The sequence below is a fragment of the Myripristis murdjan genome, chromosome 3 (assembly GCF_902150065.1).
Source record: "Myripristis murdjan chromosome 3, fMyrMur1.1, whole genome shotgun sequence".
Classification (NCBI taxonomy): Eukaryota; Metazoa; Chordata; class Actinopteri; order Holocentriformes; family Holocentridae; genus Myripristis; species Myripristis murdjan.
This window is the reverse complement of record NC_043982.1, coordinates 29,881,483-29,899,220: the sequence shown is the minus strand read 5'-3', so window position 1 is coordinate 29,899,220 and position 17,738 is coordinate 29,881,483. Positions and strand designations below refer to the sequence as shown.

Below are 17,738 nucleotides of genomic sequence, written 5' to 3'. Positions count from 1 at the left end.
CCCAATCAGTGTGTCTAACAGGTAGGCCCAAATAGGCTTCACATCCTTTACCAGGCAATAGGCCAAGTGAGAGAGAGTTCACCCAGAGGCCATGAAAGCAGACAAACAAAACCCTCCAGGTATGAAAGGCAACATCCTTATTATTTATTACAGGAAAAACTCATTCAATGCAATGACATGCATTTGAAAGTCATAATTCTCGCATGGCATATGCAATGAAAACAAGCAAGCAGAGAGGATTCACACTCAAAATGATGAGTGAGTTAGTTCACTCATAGAGCAGTTCAGTGTTTGGAATAAAGGTCTGTTCACTGACTCATTCCACATGGGTGCCTGTGGTTTAGGCCTGTCGTGACCACAGTGTGTGTGTATGTGTGTGTGTGTGTGTGTGTGAGAGTGTGTGTGTGTGTGTGTGTTGTCCCCACCCTCCCCCACAACATCACTCAGCAGCTTGGACATGACTGTGGAGTACCAGTGATCTTGGAAACAGCTGAATGACATCATTTCCCAAGAAGGTGGCAGTAAATTGATGAGTAAACCTTGGCAGATGAAAATTAGTGAAAAAAATCTTGTTGACTAATTTCACTGCCTTCAGTAAATGTGACCAAAACACATCCTTTGCTATAATAGCTGGATTGCTGTTCCAATGTGGTGTTTTTTTGTGCAGCAGTTGTCATATCAGGTTGTTTGTTTTTCAGTTGTACCCAGTTTACATAATTAATATTGATCTGTTTGTGCAAGACATGTTTCCTCTCAAAGAAGAAACACTGATCCAGTCCAGAGAAAATGATTTTGCATGTCTTTTTGGTACTTTCTCTCCTTTATTAAAGAGTAAGGATTCACAAGTCTGAGGCTGGGGTGAAGTTGTAGACAGTAACATCTGTCTTAGCAGGTAAGGTTTGAAAATACAAAAATCTGCTGGCAGTCACAACCATGGCTTTATTATTCTGTTGTATCAGTTTCTCCCCATTTGTCTTTCTACTTTGATTCATTTCAATGCAGTACTACTAATCTGAACAATTCATGTGTTCACACTTATTAGGAATTTGTTTTGAAAGATTCACAGGATTGAGGAAATCCACATTGTTTTCTGTTACAGGCTCTGATTCATGTCAAGACACACAAAAAACTGTCATGTGCGCATTGCTTAAATCAATTTAGACTTGAAGACACTCAAATCTCAAGGGAACTCACGACAACACCGCACTTAGCAGTAACTGTGCCTGACAGACTTTATGACTACTAATAATGATATTATTTTGAATGTAGTTGATTTCTGCAATTGTCAAAGCTGACATTGTTTTAATTCTTCAAATCACCTAAAAACATTTTTTAAAAAAAGCTGATGAAATCAACTTTGTCAGCCTGTGATAATAATGCATCTGTGAAGGCTACTTGTTGGAGAAATTTTCATGGACTCAAATGTCTTAAAAATATAAAATAATGTCTGTCATTAAAATTCCTCCTTGACAAGCTATATTGCTCCAGTTATACATCATTTACAAAATAAGTGGCAGGGTCTGGGAAGTAGTTTTTGTGAATTTCCCAGAGGTCAGACTAGATACCGTAGACAAAAATAGGCCACCTAATGGAAACAAGATCATTTCCAGTAAGTCTACTGACCTTGTTGCCATTCTGTCTGAAATTTTGGCTCACACAAAAGCCAGCACACACAGAAGATAAGAAGTTGGTTTCCAACAATGGAAAACAAGCAGCTATGTGCACACTGGGCATTAATCTTTGCTGTCTCTGAGAAGGCTTATTCTCAATCCTGGGAACACACCTCTCAGCATCATCTCCTGTACACCCCTGTGTCCACACCCTGGAGACAATACTGGAGTTGGAGTTGGAGGGGGGTGGGGGTGGGGGGTTATGGCACTATATAACTCCCACCATTCCTATATTTCGTGGTGGTGGTGGTGTGTCTGGACTGTGTTTGGTGTATCATAGCGTTTTGTTTCACCGGCTCTGTCTCTCTGACTTACCATCAGGTTGGCAGAACTGTTGCTGGACTGGAGACTGGCAGGGCTATTGTTTTCATTTCCCTTCCATTAAACACAGCCTGGGGAGAAGAGCGAGGGAAAGTAGGAGAAGAGAGCGAGGAGGAGGGGTGGGGAACCATCTTGGGAGGATCTGTTGCTACTAGACAGCATGTTTATCATAACAGCTGCTGTCCACAGGGGAAACTTGGCAGCCTACATCAAAGGCCCATTCATAGCCCACCTCTACCATCTGACACACATACACAACCATGCGAGCCTGTGCACGCACTCACACACTCGCACATGGATATACTATGTTCCCATTCAATGCAAAAATATATTGAACGAAACGTCCCATAAAAAGCTAATTCTCAGGTTAAAGGAAGTTATGTTCCAGTTTTTATTGCACAAGCTGCAAGCTGCCGGCAGTGAGGTCTGTTTTTACGATTGTTCGGGTTTTTGTGTAAATGAATTAAAGTTCCATTTGAGTGGCGCCCCTTGTATATGCCAACACATTCTTCAGAGTGAGAGCTGAGCTGGCCTCGCTTCAACACATCTCTCTCACAGACTCTTGTTAATAGGCAGCAGTCCTTACAATCCCTCCTCTAAAGAAAGAAAAGAGAGAGAGAGAGTGAGAGAGAGAGAGAGAGAGAGAGAGAGAGAGAGAGAGAGAGAGAGAAGCCAGTGAGAGTGTTTCAATACAGCAGTTTTACCAGACTCCTCAAAGGTCCTAAGGGATGAGGTTACATTTTATTTCCCCTGTAAAGCCCTCTCCTGGTCTGCAAGAATTGAATTATGTTACTCTGCTGCCACCGTGAGGCCAGAGGCATCACTTACACCACCATAACTCCTTCACACTCTCTGTCCGTGGTGCCATCCTGGTGCAGGTGACAAATAGCCAAGTTCTGAAAAGGAGCAGGGGGACTCAACACAACAAACATGAACAACCTCCTCATGAGCATGAACAGCATCCTCTCAAAGTAAGCAAAGTAAGGCACAATCCAAGGAAATGACAAGTGCAGCCTACAATTAGTACATCAGCTGTACTTCCTGCAGCATTCGCTATTCATCTGAGAAGCTTCTTTCATTTCTGAAATGAGGAAGCCTCTCCGATGAGCAGCAAGACATTTTGAGGATAATGTGGGTAATGCACTTGCCTTTGACTTATTATTTATAGACATACGATGAGTGGTTGACTGAAAACCTTCATAGAGATAAGTGTAGTCTGTTTCTCAAGATGAGAATAGCTCTTGTGCATGCTGCTGTAGTTGTTACAGCTCATCCAGTGTTTTTCAACTCATAGAAACCTTACTGAGCTGCAGAGCTGGTCAGAAACCCAGAAGCCAGTGGGCAGACTTTCAAAAACATTGTTTTTCAACCTCCAAACAAAATTTGATTTTCTTTATAATGTTTGGGAGGATTTTTTTTTTTTTTTTTTTTTTTTTTACTTTCTGTAATTTCGAAATTTTTGAATGACTATAGTTTTCAAGTAGATAAATATGAATGTGGAAATGAGACCTTGTAAAAATCTTCATTATCAGTTTATTGGATGTTGGATGTTCAGTGCTTGTGGAAAAAAAAACTCACACAGATTAAATCCCCTCAGATCTGCTTTGTTGTAAATGTAGGGGTCACACACAGCATCAGTAATGTTTAATGGTGTGTTTTACTTTCTTGCGGAGGTGTCAAGAGCTTAAAATGGTAATGTTGGAATGAAACTCTCCAACATTTTGACATATGAGTATTTCCCTGACAAAACCCTTCAGTCTCAGGTAATATGACTCTCTTGAGGCTACTTTGTGTAAATCATCACAGCAGCAGGCCTTAAGGCATCTCCATCAGGCTGAAGTACAGTTATGGTAATGTGATCTCTGGTGGCTGAAGCTGTGTGTTGTGAATAACAGGCAGAGCTAAATGTCCAGAGGCCCTCCAACAAAAACCAACACAGCATCAGACACAGAGTCGACCATCAGTGACGTCCAGACAGAAACTGGACGACATGAAAGTGAGTCTCAAACTGACAGACGTTGTAGTCTGAGTTCGTGATTAAATCTTTGATCATCTGAAACTTGAATTAATTGATTAATCTTTTGAAATTTTGAGACTTAATGACAGCGGGGATACTCTTTTTGTGCCAAAACTGTGCTAACATGTACACACTCCAGTCCAAATCTCTGAGCCAGTGAACAAACACAAGGAACTGGAGGTAGCACGCATGATGCACACCAGTAGTATACTCACAAACCCACATGAGCTCATACAGTCATGCAGAAAATCAGAAGGACGATACTATACTAGAAATGTGGGGTTACTGCACATACGTGTTAAGCAAAATGGCAGTTTACTGAGGGAAGACTTGCAGAGCATGTATACACTTTTTCAGTAACACCCTGCTTCAAATTTACTCTGTTAAAAATGTTTCTAACTGGCAGCTGCCGAGTGCGACTCCATTACAACCTGAGCCTGACCACTAAGCAGTTACTGAGGGAAGATAGTGTACCTCACTTTCTCTGCCCAGATTTCCCAGAACTGGATTTAAGCTGGAAACATTCTGCTCACAAGCATTTCTGATTGAGGATAAGCATAAAGAGACATTACATTCACAAAACATTTAATGGCTAAAAGTAGCTCCTAACTTACCGATGTAGGAGAAACTCTTAAAAATAATGGGCGTGTCAGTCCTAATTTTAGGACTCCTAAATTTCTCTGCTAAGAGAATTTCACAAAGCGTCTTAGCACAAAAAGCAGCTCCTGACTCTGTGCCAAGTTAAGGGAAGTCGAGAGGACTCCTAAGTCACTAAGACCAACTCAGAAAGGATCCCAGCATGGCTGCCTCTGGTAGTCTGCGTCGTAATCGCGTCAATATTTTTGAAGCATTAAATAATGCTGAGTTTTTAAAAAGGTGTTGCCTCAGATGCGAGGGTATTGTGATTGTAGTAGAGCAAGATACGGATATGTAAGAGGCTGCTGACAATTAGCTAAACATGTGCTTGACTGGTTGTTGTATTGTTCTTTGTTTCATGTTTAATTAGAGAAGGCCGCATCTTTTATTTTTAGATTTTTATTTAAATATGCCAAGAGCATCATAATACCTCTTTCTGCAGTATTTCTAAGATAAGATCACTCACAAAGACCCTTTCCCCATCAGCCAATCACTGCAGGCATCGTAAGTCAACTTGTTCCTGAAACATGACATCATCAAGCAACAGGGTCGACCCCGCCCCTTTCTTTTAGCTGGAGAGTTTTTTAAGTTCCTTTGTAAACGCTGGTCTCAGTAGCTTTGTGAATAGCTTCAGGAGGAAACTCTTAGTTGAGAAGTTTTAGTGACATTTAAGAGTACTCTTAGTGGTAAGATAAGATGCTTTGTGAATACAGGCCCTGGTCTGATGCAGTATTGTGGTCTCCATAGCTATTCAGTAAAAGGATCTGGATGTCTGAGGCTCTATCTGAGTCCTTAGACATCTGACTCCAATTCCTCCATGAGCCACCATGTCAGCCCTACCCTGCCCCACACGAGGAACCAAAGCTTCAACTCAGCTTTTTTTTTCCATCAGGAGCAAAAAAAAAAAAAACACAACTCAAAAACTACAAAACTCATCCAAGATGATGAACTTACATTTCGTTGTCATCACAGAAAGCCAGATACTTTGGTTCTGTACGATAGGATGACCATATCCAAGAACCACCACGCATTAGGATTTTATTAGTTTATGCTCACTCTAACTCTTGTGCAAAAAGACAATTCCTTACTACCAGAGTTCACTCACAGGCCTTATTACATTCACTGCCCCATAATATGACCCTGCTGCCCTCGAGTGGAGTGGAAACGGAGGAAGAGGATAGAGGAGGAGGAGGAAAAGACATATCAGTCAACGGTGACAGCACACAGAGACATAATGAAAATACCCATGCACACACACACACACACACACACACACACACACACACACATACACTGTTTTGAGCCAAGGGAAATGTTTTGATCTATTAAAGTTGCTATATTAGCTCTGTTGCAATGGAAACTGGGAGCATGTTTTTTTTTTTTCTTTTTCAGTTTAGATGGCACATAAATTTAACATTGCATGAAATGAATGCTATTTGCAATGAACCTGCTTATGAACTCTCACCATCATCTCATTTCCATTGAATGAAGTCATCAGTAATAGCCCACTGGAGCCTAGAGAACATGAACAATAACAATTGTTCCTCTGATAGATGCATTAGCTGCCTGGTGGGCTGATCTAACTTGAGGCGCTGTATTGTATGCACTGTGTACTTATATCCACTATTTGCTGTTTAGCTTTCAGCAGTGCATACTTGATGACTCTTCATCATCCTGTTTGCGCCACCAGGTCTGTCATAAAGCAATAAAGCATACCTCAACAGCACTATTTCCCATGTTAACCAATAAGAAAGCACTGTGATTGTGTGTCTTAAGACTTGAATGCAAATGCATACATTGTTACATATCGTGCCAGTTCCCCAAGCACACACATGGATACAGATCATATACAGACCTTTGGGGATTGTTACACACACACACACAGAGAGTGCTCTACTTTTGGAGGACATTGATGTAACAAACACACTCATGTCAGTGCAGCAGTGTTTTTCAGCTTGGTTTTAGCTTGCTTGGATGGCCTGGTTTCAACCCATCAAGTATGAATGAGATCACTATGGCTTCAACACTTTGAGAAAGTCTGATGATTTTCTTATGGATAAACATCTTTTTGAAATCAAATGGTGATGTTGTAGGATTTGATCTCCGTGCATCAGCTTTTTGGCTAGCAGTGCGGCTGAAACTGTTGGGATGTAATGTAATTGAACATGGCTGTATGGAGTTGGTCCCATTTGGAGACAAAGTCGTCACTGAGGCCAGGCACTGATGCTGAGCGATGGGGCCTGGCTTGCAGTTGCCAGTTCATTTCATCCTAAAGGTGTTCAGTGGGGTTCAGGTCTGGGCTCTGTGCAGATCAGTCAAGTTCAAGACCACTCAGTCAAGTCCACTTTAGCCAAAGAAAACTTTTATTGCCCTGTGCAGTAAGAAGGCAAAGCAGCAACGATCCTCCCTATATGGGACAGAACAGAGCTAGCAACAATGACAACAGAAATGTCATCGAGTATCAGACTCAATCACTAAATAGGCCACATTTAAAAAAAAAAAAAAAAAAAAAAAAAAATCACAACCAGGTCAAGTGCCAGACAGGGTCTACATTTATTGAATGATTTTGAACTAAAGTGGCCATTATTTTGATTAAAATATGTCCTGTCTATGAAACAAAGCAAGGATATCTAAGACAAACCTGTTTGGGTTGGACACTGACATGAAAAGAGTCCACTGCATCATTCTTTTTTCTGGCATATTGTATCTGCAGGCCTACTCTGAATCCTTTCGAATGACAAATTGTTTCATCACATGGAATCAAAAATACCCAGATAACCAATATTTTGCTGAAGCAAAATCTACAGTCATGCATGTGTTTATTCATACATGCACATCACTGGCAAAAAACAAACAAACAAAAAAAAAAACCTTCCCACCTGTCTTGAAAACACCTGTTCTCACTGTCCACTTTCTGTTTCAACATTGCTTGCGGCTGGCTTTCTAGTGAGCTTGCTTGGTAATAAATGTCTTTATGGTGGCCAGCTGGTGGACTGCTGATGAGCTCATCAGGAGGAGGAGGGGGCAGGGGCCACGCAGGTGTTTTGTAGTGCTGATAGAGCAGGACGTTGTAGTGCATGTTGGAGTTTGTAGTATCCACGCTGTGGAAAATATGGAACCAAGACAGTATTAATAGAAAAGGAAAAGTCATCCTGTGGGTGGGATATAATTGTGCACATAGTTTGACAAATGTGCTGTAGAATGTGAACGGTGTAGCATTAAGATTTCCCTTCACCAGCCCAAGCCATGAAAACCAGCTCTTTTCTGTGGGTGTATGGGTGTGATGCTTAGGTGTCCACATAGTTTTGGCCATGTTGTGTGGGAACGGACTGCTGTCTGTCAGTGCCTCTGTCAGTTTGTTTGTCTGAGGTTTCTGTCTGTATCTGGCTTGTCAAGTCGTCTCCTCCTGACCTCTCACTGCTGTCCCCGAGGCTGCCCAGCTGAAACAACACTGGGTGGAAGAGACTTCAGGAACCTCACTTTTTCATCACCCTCACAGTGCCGCCAAAATCCTAAACCATCCATTCATCTCCTGCTAAACCCATTCCTCCCGACTTGGAAGATCAGATATGACTGCTGGTGATAAAACTGATGAATTAGTTGAGATCTTTCATGTCATGATTTGTATTTACTTCTCTGCTGCATTCTTTTTCTCCCTTGAAACGTCACTGTTGACAGCTCCATCAACTTGGTTAATCTGCTGACATGACCATCTATTATCCTGACACAAGACTGGGGTCTCACGTACTACGAAGCAGGTCACCATGGTAACAGTGGCAGGCCTTTAGAGAGATGAGAGAAAATGAGAGAGAGAGGAAGAGAGAGAGAGAGAGAGAGATTATTGTGGCTTGGTAAAAAACAAAGTTGATAGGCATGTCTGCGCGCCTATGTGAACTGTGTCCATCACAGTATGTATTGTGTGCATGTGATCTTGCTACTGTGATATGCAAAATCAAGCAAAAGAGGAAGAGATAATGTATTACTTTAAATACATACTAAGAGGGCTGTGCTTGCAGCCTGAGTGTGAACAGGCGTCTCACTCTGTGGCGAAAATGTCATGGTAGCACACACACACACACACACACACACACACACACACACACACACACACACACACACACACACAGTCACACACAATTTTAACAGGAGAGAGGAGACCAGATGGAGTCTGAGAGGATGAGTAGGGAGGGGGTAAAAGAGTGTTAGTGAGGGAGGGAGAGAGAGAGAGAGAGAGAGAGAGAGAGAGAGAGAGAGAGAGAGAGAGAGAGAGAGAGAGAGCAGTCAATGCAGCCTTTCAGGCAGATGGAGGCAGTGATGCTGTTTGTGATGACTGGGCCCCAGAGACAGGAGCATTCGGCTGTGCCTCTCTGCTGCCAGCAGGCTCACATTCTGGGCTTTGTTCTCTCTAATCTGCTAACCTGTGGAGCATCCGGACCGATGAGACACATTAAGAGGGCTGTGAACAAGACACAAGGCTTCTGATGGGGCACAGACTAAGCCCAGTTCATTAACCCAATTTGCACAGAGGATTTACGCAGTTTTATGGGGGTCTGGCCGTCTGTGTGAGTGGTGTGCTGTGTGGAGGAGAGCAAGTGTTACTTTCATAACATTAACAGCAACTTGGGAATAGAGGCAGTTAATAAAGATAAAAGGCAACATTAAAGACAGGGAAATCAGGAGCAGACAAAGGAGCAGATTTTGAAGTCTCTTACAAAAAGACAACCTCTCTAAATTGCAAGGATGAGTTCTTCGCCCAATTGTTCCTCTGTAGCACTGGAGTGATGTAAGCTATCACACCATGGTGGCCATATCTTTGCACAAGAGAGGGCAGCAGAGAGTCAGCTCCAAACCTCAGGAGTAATAGTCAGTGCACACATGCATAAAATCAAATTGAATCATCACGCTCACATAGTTTGTCCTACATGAGTGCATGCACTTAAAAAAAATCGTAGCATAAGCACGTGTAGATGATGGCGCACTTTCACAAATTTTTGAGTCTAACTCTAGAGTCTGAATCACACTGTGGACTTAAAGAAACACTGACATCGTGTAGATGTTTAACACTTTTTAAATATTTCTGCTGTGTAGAATCCTATCAGTGAGATCTCATAATAATGATACTACTACTACTACTACTAGTACTAATAATAATAATAGTAATAATAATAATACCAAAATACATGCTGTGATGTTCCAGACCCTTGGGATCCTGGCTAGGTATGGTAAGAAGAAGAAAAAAATAAATAAAAAAAGTGAGGGGAACAACAACAACAGCAGCGACAACAAAAATGTTAATTGCAATAACAATATTACAGAAACAGAATAAAACTGATCAAATTCAGTATACAAGGGGTAAAAAAGAACAAATAAACAAATTTAAAAAAAAATAAGGAAATGCCCTTAATGTGGTTTAAAGTATGACACTGATTTAAGAATGACACTGATTTAAGGTATCCATATTTAATAATGATAATAATGATAATAATAATAATAAATAAATAAATAAATAAATAATCCAAGACAAAGTGACTGGAAGAGGAAAAGAGATGTGAAGTACCTTGTACAAAATAAAATATTTAAGAAGGGGAAAATTATTTTACAACATAATTTGATGTTTGTTGTTTTCGGTTATGATTTGCCTGCTTTATATATGTTGTTAAATCATATTATGTCTCTCCCAGGTGATCGTACGTCACTTCCACTGTTTTCTTGTTTCTAGGATCCTCCACCACTCTCCTTCGATTTTACCTGAGGAAGAGTGCAGAGCTTGAAGTGCATTGCTATTATCTGCATATCTAGCCATTACCTCCCTGAGCTTTTTGTTGTTTTGGGCACTGTAAGAGCTGTAATAAATATTTAATTTTTGCAAGGTGCTTCCAGTCTCTTTTTTTAACTGATTTATCTCAGGTAATGGAACCTCAAAGGAACCGCACACACAGATTCACACATACACACACACACACACACACACAAACAAAGAAAGCTCTCTATTACAGACAAATGCGAAATGTAATCATTTATAATGGGTGTTAGGGTGTTCTTTGATCAAATGGGAAACTAATGGCCACTGGCAAAGAAAGACTACAAAACGACCAGTCACACACTCACTCCATGTGACCTGCTGCTGACGATAGGCAAGAGTCAGAGAGACAGAGGAGAGTGCTTTGGGATATAAGCCAGGCACACGGAGAGGTGTGTGAGAGTGCAATAACATCATTATTTCATGAGACCTGTTGCTGTGGACCCACGGGCAACAGGGCTTATAGAGATGTAACCACCTGGATGAAAATGATACTATTCAGGTTACCATAAGGCAGACACATGACTCACTCACACACACACACACACACACACACATGCACACATAAACACAAACACATATGTAAAAAATTAAGCACACACGCTAAAAATAATCACAATATTTCCGCGTTCATGCATGGCCGCTGATTCACGCGTGATGAATAATTCCAGGGTTCTAGATCTGCGGCACCCATCTGCAGGGAGGGATGGGAGGTAGAACGAGCCTACAAATATTTGTACTGACAGCAGTCACGTTTTGCTGAATCACTCACGCGCCCTGCCCTGCTCCCAGACAGCATACAGTGTTTTTATTTGGCGATGATGGTGAGGGTGGGAGTTGGTGATGCCATTGCCTGTGACAAACTGCCTGTGGCACCCCTGGAGGACTGACTGGAGGGAGGAGGGAGAGCCGGGTCCTAAGGTCGCTAGTGAGTACAGGGAGGGAGACATAGCTACAGGCAGTCTAGCATCTCTGGTTTCTGCTAAAGATAGACTAGGGCCAAGTCATTCCCTTCTGAACATTAGCATTGTTATGAGTGACCTTGTATGTGCTTCTAAGTGTGTGTTGTTTCTCTCTCTCTCACACACACACACACACACACACAGACATGCAATGCACACTTGCTGATTTAAAAACACACACACACACACACACACACACACACACACACACACAGCGTATTCTACCATGGCATTTAGACCAAATTGTTTATTTCATACACTTTTCACATTCAGGGACACAGGGGATAGAGCCTCTCCCGGCATGCACTGCATCTCAGCCCAACCCCAAATAGCAAGACAGATAAACAAATTTGTAGTCTAATTCATACCTATGGGCCGTTTACAATCTCCGGTCTGACTTGCATGCCTTTGGACTGTGTGTGGAAAACCACTGGGGAGCATCAAGGCAATCTGTGATGCTACATGGAGGGAGAGAAAAACACCGATACCACTGCACCAACAGTCACAATGTTGCAGATAACCTGAAGGAATACATTACAAATTAAATGTTGTGAGTCTTTGATGGCACAAAGCAATGCTGAGCAAAAAATATTGCATGGTTGTATTTTCTCTTAAGGGCATCTCTTAAGGACACATGGCTAATAGACTGCTGTGGCCCTGGTGTTATGTGGAGGGTCCAGTTACAGCCCAGAGCCTGCAAAATCAACACCAGCACAGTCAGCAAGAGCAGAAAGGGAGTTCAAGGGTGCTGTCAAACCTTTTCAATCTATGCATTTATTTGTACAAAGCACAAACTACATATAACCTTTGAAATCCAGATTTTTTGCATCTTTGTTTTGTTATGATAGTTCACCAGATGTTTGAGAGACAGGAAGGATGTGTGTGAGAGAAGGGGATGTCAAATGTATCTTTATTGGTTTCAACAATGAGGTGGACAGCCATTGAGAAAAACTTAAACACAAGTCAATGACAATGAGAAGGAGAGAAGTGGATGTCATGTGACAAAGGTCCCAGGCTGAATTTGAATCCAAGACATTATGGGATTGCTTCCAGCGGTTTAGTCTCCAGGCACTTTGGCTTGCGTGGCACACACTCAGACATGATATCACTGAGAACACTGACAAACTACCATTGTCATTATATTGGCAGGAGAGAAAGCACTTGCTCTATCCTGTCTGAGTAAGTAATGTGTCCTGGTTTGCTCTATGTGGCAGACAGGACATTTTTTATGTGGCAGGCCTGTCAGACTGGGACTGAAGTTGCTTAACATTCCACTGATTATCTGCTCTCACCACATGGCCGTCCACTAGGGACGTGTGTGTCTCTGTGTATGTGTATGTGCAATGTGCATTTGTGCGCGTGTGCTTGTACAACAACTTTGTGTGTGCAGATTAATTAAGTCCTGCTGTTTTGTTGGCATGACTTTGTCTCTGTCTGCCCATCTAAGGTCAGAGTGAGAGACGAAGAGCTGATGAGAGGGTGAAAATAATCTAGATCCATGGATTATTTATGAATGCGCCTCCGGTCCAGTGTTCTTCCGGGGTGCCAGAGCAAGAAATATACTGTGTCTGCAGAGGTCTGAATATTCACTGTGTTACTGGAGAGCAACAAATACAGCTTAGTACTAAATGGAGAGTTCAGTAGAAAGGTAAGAAAAGGAGGTCAGAGACAGGGATGGAGGAAACAGAAGGCAGAATGAACTGAATGGAAAAAGGAAAATTAAATTTATTGAAGATCTATAGCAAATACATGGGGCAAATAGAGGATGACAGACTGAATTAGATGACAAAAAAACAACAAGGGAAAGGAGATAATTCAATTCATTTGAAGGCTACGACAGTAGTGAACTAAAAGTAAGGAGAGACAGCGCTGAAATGAAAAAAGAGGAGGAACAACCTAGTGTAGAAAATCAGGTGAAGAACGGGTAAACATTGGAAATTTAAAGTGCTTCCTAACTCTATATCCATGTAGCACTGTACCTTTTGTATTATTTAGGGTAATATGTCCATTATTTCCTGGTGTAATAACTCCAGTTGTAGTCATTTGTGTCCCTAGTAGATTATCTCTTACAGGTGGTGGGAGATCTGAAAGGAGATCAGCAGAATTCTCATTAATGACTGATTGGACTGCAATTCCTTTGACTCACATCTAGAGACAATCGACTGGATAGATAGATTAGACAAAGTATTTTATTGATCCCAAGAAAGGGAAATTATGTTGTTGCAGCAGTATCAGTCCAGGGCTGAGTTGTACAGTCTGATGGCGGTGGGTACGAGGGGCCTATGGCTCTTCTCAGTGGTACACCGTGGCATTCTGGGTCTCCTGCTGAACGTGCTCCTGCACCTCTCCATAGTGTTGTGCAGTGGATGAGGGGGACTGTCCACGATATCCAGAGGCTCAAACGCTCTCCCGATCTGATCTCCGAGTCTCTGTCTGCCTGCACAGTCAGAAAGGCTTCAGTGGTCACGTTTGAGATGTGGCTGTTTCAGTGAAGCATATGATGATGCATTCCCAAAACTCCCTCAGGCTCCTCATCAGCACCGCTAGCTCATCCATCTTGGTCACCAGTGCTCTCACATTCCCATGATGATAGAAAGGGGAGCAGATTTGCATTTCCTCACTAACTCTTGTAGTGCTGTCAGCTGGCCCTGTGTTTTAACAATGCTGCCTCTATCCGTGCACACATCGCCTTGAGCCAGTAGAATTGTTCTGACAACAAACAAAAACAAGTAGACTACAACCTTTAACCTTCAGCTTTTATTCACTCGTGTGATGTCCAGGGAAGGTTTAAAAGTATTAAAAACGATAAAAAAAAATAAATAAAAAAAAAAAAAAATGTAACATTTCAAATGATGGTGCACACCTAGTTGATGATTTTCATTAGATGGAAGTCAGTTGCATGGAACCTAGTTGAAACGTGAAACACAGGGAACAGTAGTATTTCTTTTGTTATAACCCAGGTGGAACTAACTCTTTATGAATTTGTGTACTTTTTGAAATTTAAAGTGCTTAAGTATATAGAGAAACTTTAGAATATAAGAGGGAAAAAAAACAATAAAATATATATCTATATCTATATCTATATCTATCTATCTATCTATCTATACACACACACACACACACACACACACACACACACACACACACACACATATATAGATAGATAGATAGATCGATAGATATAGATATAGATATATATTTAAAAGGACAATAATTCCTTAAGTGATTATTGTCTAACCCTAACCCTAAGAGATAATGTACAGCCAGCTGGTCAATATCATAAACTGTGCCACAGGTACTTCCAATCTTGCATCTTGATTGGCTGAGAGGCTCATTCTGACGAGTGCCGGTTCATCCTGGTATTGGCTCTCCAACCATATTTCTGTATATGCATCACTCTGCCTTATTTACCTTCAATTCCTGTAACAATGCTAATATAAAGTTACAGTTGGCCTAGTGAACTGTAACAAGCTGATATATGCAATAATGATCATGCAGACCTGGTGTACAACTATTTTTCTTTGCAAAGCCTTCTCACCAGTTTGTCATAAAAAAATCAATAAGAAATTAATTATGAAACTGTGATATAATCACACTTAATTTCATTTTATGTCACATAATATTGGCAAAGGTGTGCAGATCTATGGGACTTGGCCTTGTGCCAATGACCACAACACAGCCGATATTGCATTATATAGCAATCCCTCTATTGTTTAAATAAACCCCGGTGGGGTGATCAGCACCTAAAGTGGATGAGTTTTGTGTTGACCTCAAGGGGTTTATTTTGCAATAATGCTTAGCTGCATATTATCCAGCTAATTACAAGGCTCCTTTCCAACAAAATGAGTACATTGACACAGAAAATTGATTCAAAAGGATTGTATTACTTGCATTACTATCTTAGCTGCTTTGTGAGACTAGGCACAGCCATATGGCCAACAGACTGGTTGCCCATAGCAACAGCCAAGTATACTGTTAAGTGGTCATTATTCTGAAATAACTGGCTACAGAATGCCATAACTGGTGATGACAAGAAGAACTATATATAGTGGTGCATTCTTGGCAGCCATTGCATGCCTGAGCATCCTGGTAGAATGATTAGGACATTCCTAATGTGGATTTTTATGGGAGATTTCCATTGTCCTCATTTGAGGATCAAAGGTTGGGGGTGTTATCTTGACTGCTGTGGGAGTACACTGTGTACATGCTTTGTGCACTGTGTGTGTGTGTGTATGTGTGTGTGTGTGTGTGTGTGTGTGTGTGTGTGTGTGTGTGTGTGTGGTGTTATGTAACAACGTGGATGCGGTTGCTGATGGAGCTCTGCATGAAGGGAACATAAGCTGCATCTCCAACCCAAGCTAGGCTGCTGCTCTCTCCACCTGCACTGAGGTTTCGCAGAGGTGACATTTATTTTTGAATTACACCAAAGATATAACACTGGTGCACCTTTTAAGGAGGATTCACACTGTGCATTATTTCACACACAGTAACAGCACAATGAAAACACATTTGCTTGTACCCTGCAGCAAAAAAAAAAGAAAAAAAAAGAAAAGAAAAAAAAGAAAAAGAAATATTCACACAGCCGACTTGCATAATATGGAACCATGGATTAATCAAATTTGACTGGAATTACAATTACATGCACTAAGAATATCCAATATCCAATAAGCAATAATTATGTTGTTTAATAAAATGAGCAATGACATCTGAGACAGAGACACGGAGGGTTAGTGTGGGAGAAAGGGGAGGAGAGGTGAAATGGAAGGAGGGGGAGCGGAGTGCAGGGCAGAGGAGGGAAAGAAGCTGAGGAGAGGCAGGGCGTTTGACAAAAATTCAGTTTGACTGCTGCCACACCTCATTTTTATCTCCTTTTGAGTGAGTGGGTGAGTGAGTGAGTGAGTGAGTGAGTGAGTGAATTAGATAGATAGATAGATAGAGAGAGAGAGAGAGAGAGAGAGAGAGAGAGAGAGAGAGAGAGAATGGGTTATTAGACAGAGAGGGAGCATCATTTAAGCAAGAGAAATATTTGGAGAAAAAAGAGTATCAGCATGGTTGGTTTACCCCGAGGCGAAAGATGAAGAAGAATGGAGAAGGAAGAGTTGAGGAAAAGGAGAGAAGGCACCATCTTGGACAGCTGTGTGGAGAGATGCATCAAACAACTGAGAATGGCACACAATGAATTTTCCAAACAAAGTTGCAAGAGATCATTGAGCCTATGAATTATTCAGGTGCAGTGCTCATGCAGGCTACAGTCATAACCTCATGAGATGAGGTTATGACTGTAGCCTGCAACCATGGCTGCTGCTGAGTCAGGGCTAAAATGGTGCCACAATATCTCACTGAACACCTGACATGAATTATTCAAACAGAATTGATGAGACCAATTTGTGTGCACTGGCTTTGCTACATTATTAAAGATTAAGGACTCTCATTGGAAAAGGTGGGCTGTGTGATGTACAGGTGGCAAGGAAATGGCTGTGGGTTGGTGGGTGTGGTCTTATGATGCCAGACCCCTGTGGGAGAGAAGAATGAGAGCAGCATCATCACATTAACACAGTGGTTATGTAAGCGGCTGTTGTCACACAGCAGGACACAGTGCTGCCTGATTACCACCACTTGGAGAGGTTGGCACAGAAACACAGAGCAGCGATGGGGGAGAGTGTGCACACATACATGGACACACACACACACACACACACACACACACACACACGTGTCCCCAAAACATTTTGTATTACATCACTGTCTTGGTGCTTTATATACGTGAAATCCTACATTACAAGAGATTAGACAAATAAATTCCAGCCAAGACCACTTTGCCATACTGCATTTCTAACAGCTTGTCATGTCAAACTGTGCATGTGTAAATCAATTCCCGGCTTCACTACTTACTGACATTTCATTCTGATTAGCCCCTTTATCTGTATTCTGTTGAAAAATGTGATTTTCCAGTTGAAACAGTCCGCTGAGGAGCTCTAATCCTAGAATATAATTGGTATCATGCGCTAGGTTCTTATTGAGTGGCCACAGGGAATGATCAGCGAATAACTCGCATGCAGCTGCCGACTGGCAGGATCTCTTCATCACAATATAAAGTACAGTTCAACTCGCCATCCTCCGATTGTGAGCCACAGCTCAATCAATGCATCCTCAGCTTTACACTGACAGAGAGGAGATGCATCCTTCATGCTTGGGACATACACCACAGAAAGATTACACAGGATCATGTTCTAAATCTGTCACCATTACTTACACTGGCCCTCCACACTCCAACTACCCAACATACACCTGCCTGTCAAGACAGACACACACACACACACACACACACACAC

General features: G+C 41.7%; 1 long non-coding RNA gene across 1 annotated transcript; it reads right to left on the bottom strand.

Annotated features, from left to right (window-relative positions):
* Positions 1 to 6,989: 6,989 nt before the first annotated feature.
* Positions 6,990 to 7,608, bottom strand: LOC115357192 (uncharacterized). Its single transcript, XR_003928080.1, has 3 exons — positions 7,524 to 7,608; positions 7,286 to 7,371; positions 6,990 to 7,051 (listed from the first exon to the last, which is right to left on the bottom strand). It is a non-coding gene; the product is annotated as an uncharacterized LOC115357192 (long non-coding RNA).
* Between the last annotated feature and the right edge of the window lie 10,130 nt (positions 7,609 to 17,738).